We start from the raw sequence: 8,752 nt of genomic DNA, 5'->3' as shown, positions 1-8,752 counted from the left end.
GAGATTTAGTTTGTACTCATGATTCTCCTTCAGTTCTCATATGGTCTGGATGCTGGGTTAGAGCTGGATGGCATGCTATGGTTAGTCTGTCTGGAACTGAATGGAGTAGGTAGCAAACACACAGATGCCAGCATGATCCCAGCAGAACCTGAGCAGGCACCAAAGGGCACTACTGGGCTCTGACTAGGAAAGTAAGAAACAAGCCAGAAGTTTATCTACCACGGCTGTTAATAGTGAGCATTAATGGAACACCCATATGACCCAGAAATTCCACACCTAGGTATATACCCAAGAGATATTAAAATATATGCCCACACAAAACTTGCATGCAAATGTTTATAGCAACATTATTCACAACAGCTAAAAAGCAGAAACAACTCATCTATCAACTGATGAGTATGTGAATAAAGCATGGTATATTTCTACAATGGAATTTTATTTGGCCACCAAAAGATATTAAGCATGTGCCACAACATGGATGAACCTTGAAAACATGCTAAGTGAAAGAAGCCATACACAAAAGGCCACATAGTATATGATTCCATTTATAGGAAGTGTTCAGAATAGGAAAATTCACGGAAACAGAAAGTAGATTAGTGGTTGCCAGAAAATGGGGAGAGAGGAAAATAGAGAATAACTGCTGATGAGTATGGGATTTATTATTGGAATGATGAAATGTCTTGAAATTAGATAGTGGTGATCATTTAACAACTCTGTAAATATACTAAAACCCATTGAATTGTTTATTCTAACAAGGTGGATTTACTATATCAGTTATATAATATCAATGATATCTCAATTCAAAAACATGTATATATGCATATATAAACATATGTATATATATACATATTGCACACACAAATAAAACATAATGATGCCATGTTTTGTGTCCTTGTTTGAGTGTTGTGATTAAATCTGCAATTCTGCTATGCACTCTGATGCTTTTACTTTGCTCCTAAGATAAAGGGTCTACTCATGGCCTATGATAGTTGTTTCCTTGTGCAAATGCACACTAGCCCTTCTTCCATAAGAAAGACCTTTATACTTGCCACACCTGGTACCTGGAATACTCTTTCAGTTTCATTTCATCTGGATAATTATCTGTGACTTTCTTTAGCAAGCCTTCCCCAACTTTCCTGACAGGATCAATTTTCTCTTATACCCTCTCATAGTACCATATCCCTTATCATAACACATCATATTATGCATACTATGTTTGCATTTTAATGGGTGACTTTAGATTAATGTATGTTTTTAATTACTGTCAACTCATTGAGGGATAGTATGATCATGTATACTTTTGTTTATACCTGCACAGCTTGAAACAATGTCTACTACACAATGCCTGATCTATTTAATATTTATTGAATGAGTTAATGAGTGAGTCATTTTCTCTGGAGTACCCATTATGCCACTTTTGAGTTTACTTCCTCTGCTGCTCATTTGTTCATTCATTCAAAAATGTCCATTTAGAGCCAGACTGTATATGGTTGCCTGTGACTCATGAACTGACTGGTTTAATCATCTATGATTACTAACTAAGGCAGGAGTTGTTTCCCCTACAAAAAATTCTGACTAGGCCTGCAAGAATATAGAAATTCGTCTCATAACATGACTGTCTATGGCAGGAACTTTAGGCTTCTTAGACTTTTGTTTTAGAATTTTCAATATAGTATCTTGGTAATGTCAGTCAACTAAAGCACATAACTTAATTCTAAAAGACTTTTCTAGCTCTTAACTGGATCCCACTACGAAACTTCCCATTCAACTGTAAATTTAATTTTGTAGCAAATCAAACTATTGGGGTATGTAAGAATTAGACATACCAAAAGTTTTCAACCAAATGAAGATCTGGACTATACTACTTATCTGAAAACTGCAAGAAGTCAGTTGATCAATTTTCATAAATGATTTCATAACAAAGAACATACTTATGTATTATGTATATTTGTACTAACTCCATAAATATAAGTAGTAATGTATTTTTGGTAGACATGTGTCTCAAATTATGTAAATTGACTCCTTTTAAGTAGATAATCATGATTTTCCTGCTGAATATTCAAGAGAAGAAAATTTTTTTATTATTTTGGCATTTTTAATGAGAAATTAAATTGATGAAAGCAAATTAATGAAAATAGTGGACTTCATAAAATTGTAGGGAGACAGCAATTATACTAGTCTGTAAACTTCATGAGGGTTTTTGTTCATCATTATATCTCCCATGCCAACTTCTAGCATTTTATTGGCATACAGGAGGTGCTCAGTAAATATTTGTTCTGTGATTGAATCAAAATACTCTAATTTCATACGTGGTATTTACAGAGGTAAAACTAATGATGCGTGATCCTAGTTTTGTCATTAACAAATCAAGTTGATGGTTTGTGTCTCAGTTTATGAAAGAAATCAGTGAGTCAGATTCTTAATTCTTAATTAGGAGGGGCAAGAAAAGTCTGATTTCTTATTGCATGGGTCATTTGAGAAAAGTTTGTTCTGATTTATTGTCTTTCAGATTATATGAGTTCAGAGGCATGAAGATTAGTTCAATTACCACTTTTGCACAATGTCAAGGTTGGAAAAAACTTCAAAGTCATCTTTTTCATTCCAACCTTCAAACTAAAGCTCGAATCTCCTTTACAAAACTTCTGCTAAGACGTCAGTCAAAGAGGGAATTTACCACTTCTGGAGGCAACCCATTCCATTTTAGGACAGTTTGGTTAGAAAATTCTTTATTCTATTGCATTGAAATTAGACTTCTTGAGTTTCTTACACCAAGTAAGGATGGGTTTATAAAACACATATTCTTCCTCTTCCATCCAATGCCCCATATGTATTTGAGGTCTTTGCTGGCTAGGTGTAATATCTCCACTTTGTAAGAATACTCCATATAGTATATGATTTCAAGTCTCTTCCCTTTTCTGGCAACTCTTCCAGTGAATGTGCCTCTGTGTATATCTCTTTTAAAGTGTAGTGTCCAGACAGACCCAGTATTTTAGGTGTGGCTTATGTGCAGCAACCATGTTCCTGACAAATACTGGGTTTGTAGATCACCAGGAGTGTCCCAGACATGTTTTCCTGGGAATGAAGTGGTATTTCCTATGAATCTGCAAAAACCTTTCTGTCTTTCATAAGTATCAGAATTAGAGCATTGTAGATGGGAGGAAATGATTCTTAACTATGTCACAGAAAAAAACAATGAAGAGAATCTATGTTCTTTCATTTCCATGCTCAGAGAACATATGAAGGCTAAGATAAAGCTGTTTAATGGTTTTCCTTTGCAAGAAGTGATATTATTAAAGAATGTAAAGTGCCTTGCCTGGTATCTGGTTCAGAGTGGTGATTCAACAAATCATAGTTAACTTTTCCTTCCCTCTCACCACATTTTAATATTTTTTTCTTAGAATTTTCCCCCTCTTTTTAACACAAGGATGATGTAGAGATGAACAAATACACTGTAAAATATTTCTGTAGACTTTTTTAATTCCCAAAAGACATGAGTTCTCTGTTTTGTTTAAGAAAAATCTTAAGAGACAGTTAAATAAGATACATATGTCTCAGGTGTTTTCCAAATAAAATATAGCACTTAAGTTGAACAATTTTTAGGCATTCATTTTATTAAGCTAGTTGACTTGTGCATTATTTGGTATCTTCATTCATCTGGCTGGGTTATGTGTTTAAAACAATGTTCCTAAGACTAGAAATACAAGAATTTAAAAGTGAGGGGTTTTAATTATATCCTCTCTTGCCTTATTGAGTTATAGCTCTCAGTTTCACAAGTGATTAAGAAAAGAGAACTAAAATTGATGTGGAAATTTTTGAATATTCTATATCATTTGTTCCTTTCTAAAAAAAAATTCTGAGAAATGTAAAGTAACTTTGTTCCCATAAATGAAACTGGTATTCCTGACAGTGTTGGCACACTGTCTCTTCCAGCAATCAGATGATTAGAAACACACTGAACTTCCACTCACTTTTTTACAAAGCCATTTATTTTAGAATAATGAGTGACACTAGATATAGGTACTCCCTTACCAAGTACTAAGAAGAAAGAGTCATACTATGTCATTAAAACAGTGATCTTAACTCTAGCATCTAGGTGTCACTGGATGATTTAGTGTTGCCTAGCAGAACAGGTCTTGCCAAGAATCTTGAAATGCTGGAACCTGTGGGGCTTTTTCTTTTCTTTATTTTTCTTTTTATTTTTTTAAGTATGTTTTATTGATTATGCCGTTACAGTTGTCCCAATTTCTTTTCCCTTTGTTCCCCTCCACTTGGTGACATCTCTCCCTCCAGTTGTCCCCTCGCCTTAGTCCATGCTCACTGGTTGTGCATATAGTTCTTCTCAACATCTTCCTGTCTACTCCTCTCCCTCCTACTATGCTTCTTAATTCCTGTACCATTTCCCTCCCTTTTCCCCTTCCCCCTCCCTGCTGACCTGTCCCCATAATGTTCCCCATACCTATAGTTCTTTTCCCACTCTCGTTGCCTACTTAGTTTGCCTTTGTTTAGGTTCCCTAGCTTCTGTTGTTGGTTGTTGTGATACAGTTCTCATTTTAATGTTCATAGTTTTGATTCTCTTTCTTCTAAACAAGTCCCTTTAACATTTCATATAACAGTGGTTTGGATCTGATGAACTCCTTCATCAAAGTTTTACTTTGTCCTGGAAGCATTTTCTCTGTCCTTCTCTTCTAAATGACAGCTTCACTAGATAGAGAAATCGTGGTTGTAAGTTTTTGCTTTTCATTGCTTTGAATATTTCTTGCCAGTCCCTTCTTACCTGCAGAGTTTCTTTTGAGAAATTAGCTAATAGTCTTATTGGTACCCTTTTGTATGTAATTCTCTTCTTCTCTCTTGCTGCTTTTAAGATTCTCTCTTTATCCTTAATTTTCGACATTTTGGTTACAATGTGTCTTGGTGTGGTTCTCCCTGGGTCCAGTTTTTTGGAACTCTCTGTGCTTCCTGGACCTGTCAGTCTATTTCCTTCCCCAAGTTAGGGAAGTTCTGCTTCATTATTTTTTCACATAAGTTTCCCATTCCTAGTCCTTCTTCTTCACCTTCTGGCAACCCAATGATTTGGATGTTGGCCCGCTTATAGCTGTCTGATAAGTTTCCGAGCCTCTCCTTATTTTCCTCACTTTTCATTTCTCCTTTCTGCACTGGTTGACTGTTTGTTCCTTCCCTATGTTCCGATTAGTTGATTTGATCCCTGGTTTTCTTTACCTCACCACTTGCTTTGTATGTGTTTTCATTCATTTCGGCAGGACTAGGCTTCATTCCTTCCCCATCTTGTTTAAGATCTGCTGTTAGGTCTGTAAGCACTTTTATAAGCAAAGCTCTGAACTGTGCCTCAGAAAGATTTCCTATCTGCTGCTTCATTAGATTAGATATTTGCTGGCTGGTCAGCTGTGTCACCAGGATCTCTGTCATGATCTGTGCCATCCTGACAGTTTTGTGTTTACCTTTGCTTCCTGGGCAGGGCTATCACATCTCCTACACTGTAGGGGGTGGAGCCCCATGCACTCATCACAACCGGGTGACCCTTCTCACCACGCTGTGGCATTTTCTGTGGGGGTGGGGGTCCAAGATGGATTCCTGCCATTCACTCTCCGCTGAGAGACCAGGAGCCTCCTCCTCTGTCCCCACCTCCTCCAGGCTTCACAGTCCAAGGCAATGGGGGTCTGCCTTTCTCGGCGTTGAAATTGCAAGCTGACGGGTCTGGTCTGCAGCCGGGGGTGCTCCTCAGGCGCTTCTCTCCTCCCCTTAAATATGGGTGTCTGTGCTTACCATCACCCCGCTGCTATCACCACTGCTGCCACCGCCAGCACAGCTTGACCTCTCCGTCCCGGCTTCGCCCCTCCTACTCGTCTGGACAAGCACCACTTCTTTATAACTTCATACATTGGACTTTCATTTATTTCCTGAAACTTCTGGTTATTTCTGGTTTTGCATTAGTTGCATTCCTTCTTAGTTGTGGAGGGAGATGGAGTATTTCAGTCTAGGCCTCTATCTTGGCCAGAAGTCTCCTGTGGGGCTTTTTCTTAACTATAAACTACTTTGCCTGAGTGGAGAAAGAAATTCCCTGATGTACTTTTTCAAGAATTTTACCAAATCTAGCTCTTTCCTTACTATATGACAATTACAACACTGAAATTGCTTTATGAACAATTTGCTTAGTGTTAATATCTGATGAAACACCCAGCAAGGTTCCTCACTTTATATAAAATAGATTATACTTTCATATGCTCTAATTATAGAGGTTTCTTAGATTCAAGATATACATTTTTTATTTGAAAAAATTAGGACGTTTGAATGGCAGAAAATTAATGTCAATTTAAGATAAAATGCGATCATTTGTCATTTAAAATCTCAGAAAAATGTAAGTGCAAACACTAGTCATTTTCTAAAAATGTTCCATTAATACAGTGTTTTGTTGTAGATTATGGTCTGGAACATTGTAGTTTATTTGTTCAACTGTAATTAAGATCTGAAATGCATGGATATATTTTTAGCTTTTGACTCAGTTTTCATAAGCCAAAAATGTACATTTCTTCTGTTACTTTATCATTAGAAATGATACATCATCTATCTCAATTTTCCAGAGAAGATTTACAGGTGTTTCAGATCAAGATGATAATGAAGTTAGAGTTACAGAAAAGAGCTAACTTCAATCTGGTCTGCAGAATTTATGGGGGTGGCATTGGTTAATAATGTTTTGCAGTCTTGAACTGCAGTCTTATTCCCAGTCTTGCAAATAAACCTTGACTATAAAGAGGAGCAGTTGTGAGAATAAATGAAAAATGAAACTCAGAGTACCTTTTTGATGATATAATGTCAAATACAAAGCTCTTCAGTGACTACCTACTCAAATCGAATCACATAGCATTTACAACTTATAATTCATGAGAAATTACCCTGCTGATATTTAACAATAGATAACCTATTAGTCAGCTGTCCTAAAGAAATAGGTCTTGGTAACATTATAATATTTACTTGGAATAAAACATCACATTACTCATCATCATCTATTATTATCTCTTCTCTAATAATTCAAGTGAGTTGAAAAACTGATGCTACAAAACTACCTCCACTCTGTGCCCTGCTGCTGCTGTGTATAGGACCTTATATGTCCTTGATTTCAATTATATCTCTTGTGTCTGTCTTATGTGATTATAATGAAATAATACACCTTTTTACATGCCACCATTATCAGGTTGGAAGCTTCTTGATATAGACTAGAAACTATAGGAAGGTAAGAACTCCAAAATTATTCATGGATGTATTCCTATGCATAAGCACTAAAGAAATTTTTGTTGACTAAAGGAAAAATACGTTGTCTTATTCATATGTGTATTCTCAGTAAATCTTGGTTGAATAGATTTTTCTGATAATAAATTAGCACCCAGAATAATTATAAACTTTTTTCTAATTTAATATCATATAGGAGTAAACAGAAGGGACTAGTCATAGAATATGTATGAATGACTCATGGACATAGACAATGGAGAGGGGATTGACTGTGGGCGAGAGGGGTGGGCTGAGTGAAGGGGGGAAAAAGGGAAAAAAAGAATTGGGACAACTGTAGTAGAATAAATAATAAGCAATAAAAATAAAAAAGCAATGAAGTATTTGCAATAAAAAAAGTAAATAAAAAATAAAAACAATTTCCAGTTTCATAATTGACCATAGTTACTAAACATATTATAGTCAATTCAATTAGCTTTCACTCTCTTTTACTTTTTCCTTGATAATTTCTAAAACCTAAATAGGATTATTAAGATCACAAGCAAAAATGCATCTATAATAAAACTATTGTTATCTCTTCATAAGTTACTTATTCATAACAAAAAGAAAAGGAGAACTTTACAGTGGAGAAACTAAATAACCTTTTAAACAGTGATCAAGGTTAATCTTAGACATACATGTACCCCTATGTTCATTGCAGCATTATTTATTTATTTATTTTAAAGATCTGGTTCTTACGGGTCAAATTCTTGCATAGGATAGGAACTTGGTAATGCGAGTTTTGGGGGTGGGAATAAAGGAAGATGATGTGAGGTGAATGCTATCTTAAGAAAGGTAGTTGATTCATCATGAAGGCAACAGAGACAAATAGAGGTAAATGCCCCTGGCTCCCTACACAGTAGGACTAGTCCCACCAGCAGATTAGGTAAATCAAATAAGAAAAAGAGCAATCAGGACATGGATTTAATAAGTACCTTCTTACCCCCTGCACTGCAGCATTATTTACAATAGCCAAGACATGGAAGCAACCTAATTGTTCATCAATGGATGAATGGATAATGTGATATATATAAAATGAAATATTATTCATCTATAGAAAGAAGGAAGTCTTGCCATTTGTGATAATATGGATGAACCATGAATGTATTACACTAAGTGAAATAAGTGAGACAAAGACAAATGCCGTGTAATCCCATTTATATGTGAAATCTAAAAACAGACGAACACCCCAAATCAAACAAAACAGAGCTCATAGACACAGAGAGCAGATTGGTGGTTGCCAACTGTGGGGTGAGATTAGGTGAAATGAGTGAACAAGGTCAAAAGATACAAAGTTGTAGTTATAAAATAAATAAATCCTGGGAATGTAATATACATCAGGTGACTATAGTTAATAAAACATATATTATTTGAAAGTTCCTGAGACAGTATATCTTAAAAGTTCTCATCACAAAAATTTTGTAACTCTGTATAGTGATGGATATTAACTAGATTTATTGTGGTGATCATTTTT

The sequence above is a fragment of the Furipterus horrens genome, unplaced genomic scaffold, assembly GCF_987537825.1.
Source record: "Furipterus horrens unplaced genomic scaffold, mFurHor1.1.pri manual_scaffold_9, whole genome shotgun sequence".
NCBI lineage: Eukaryota > Metazoa > Chordata > Mammalia > Chiroptera > Furipteridae > Furipterus > Furipterus horrens.
Note: the sequence above shows the minus strand (reverse complement) of the source record.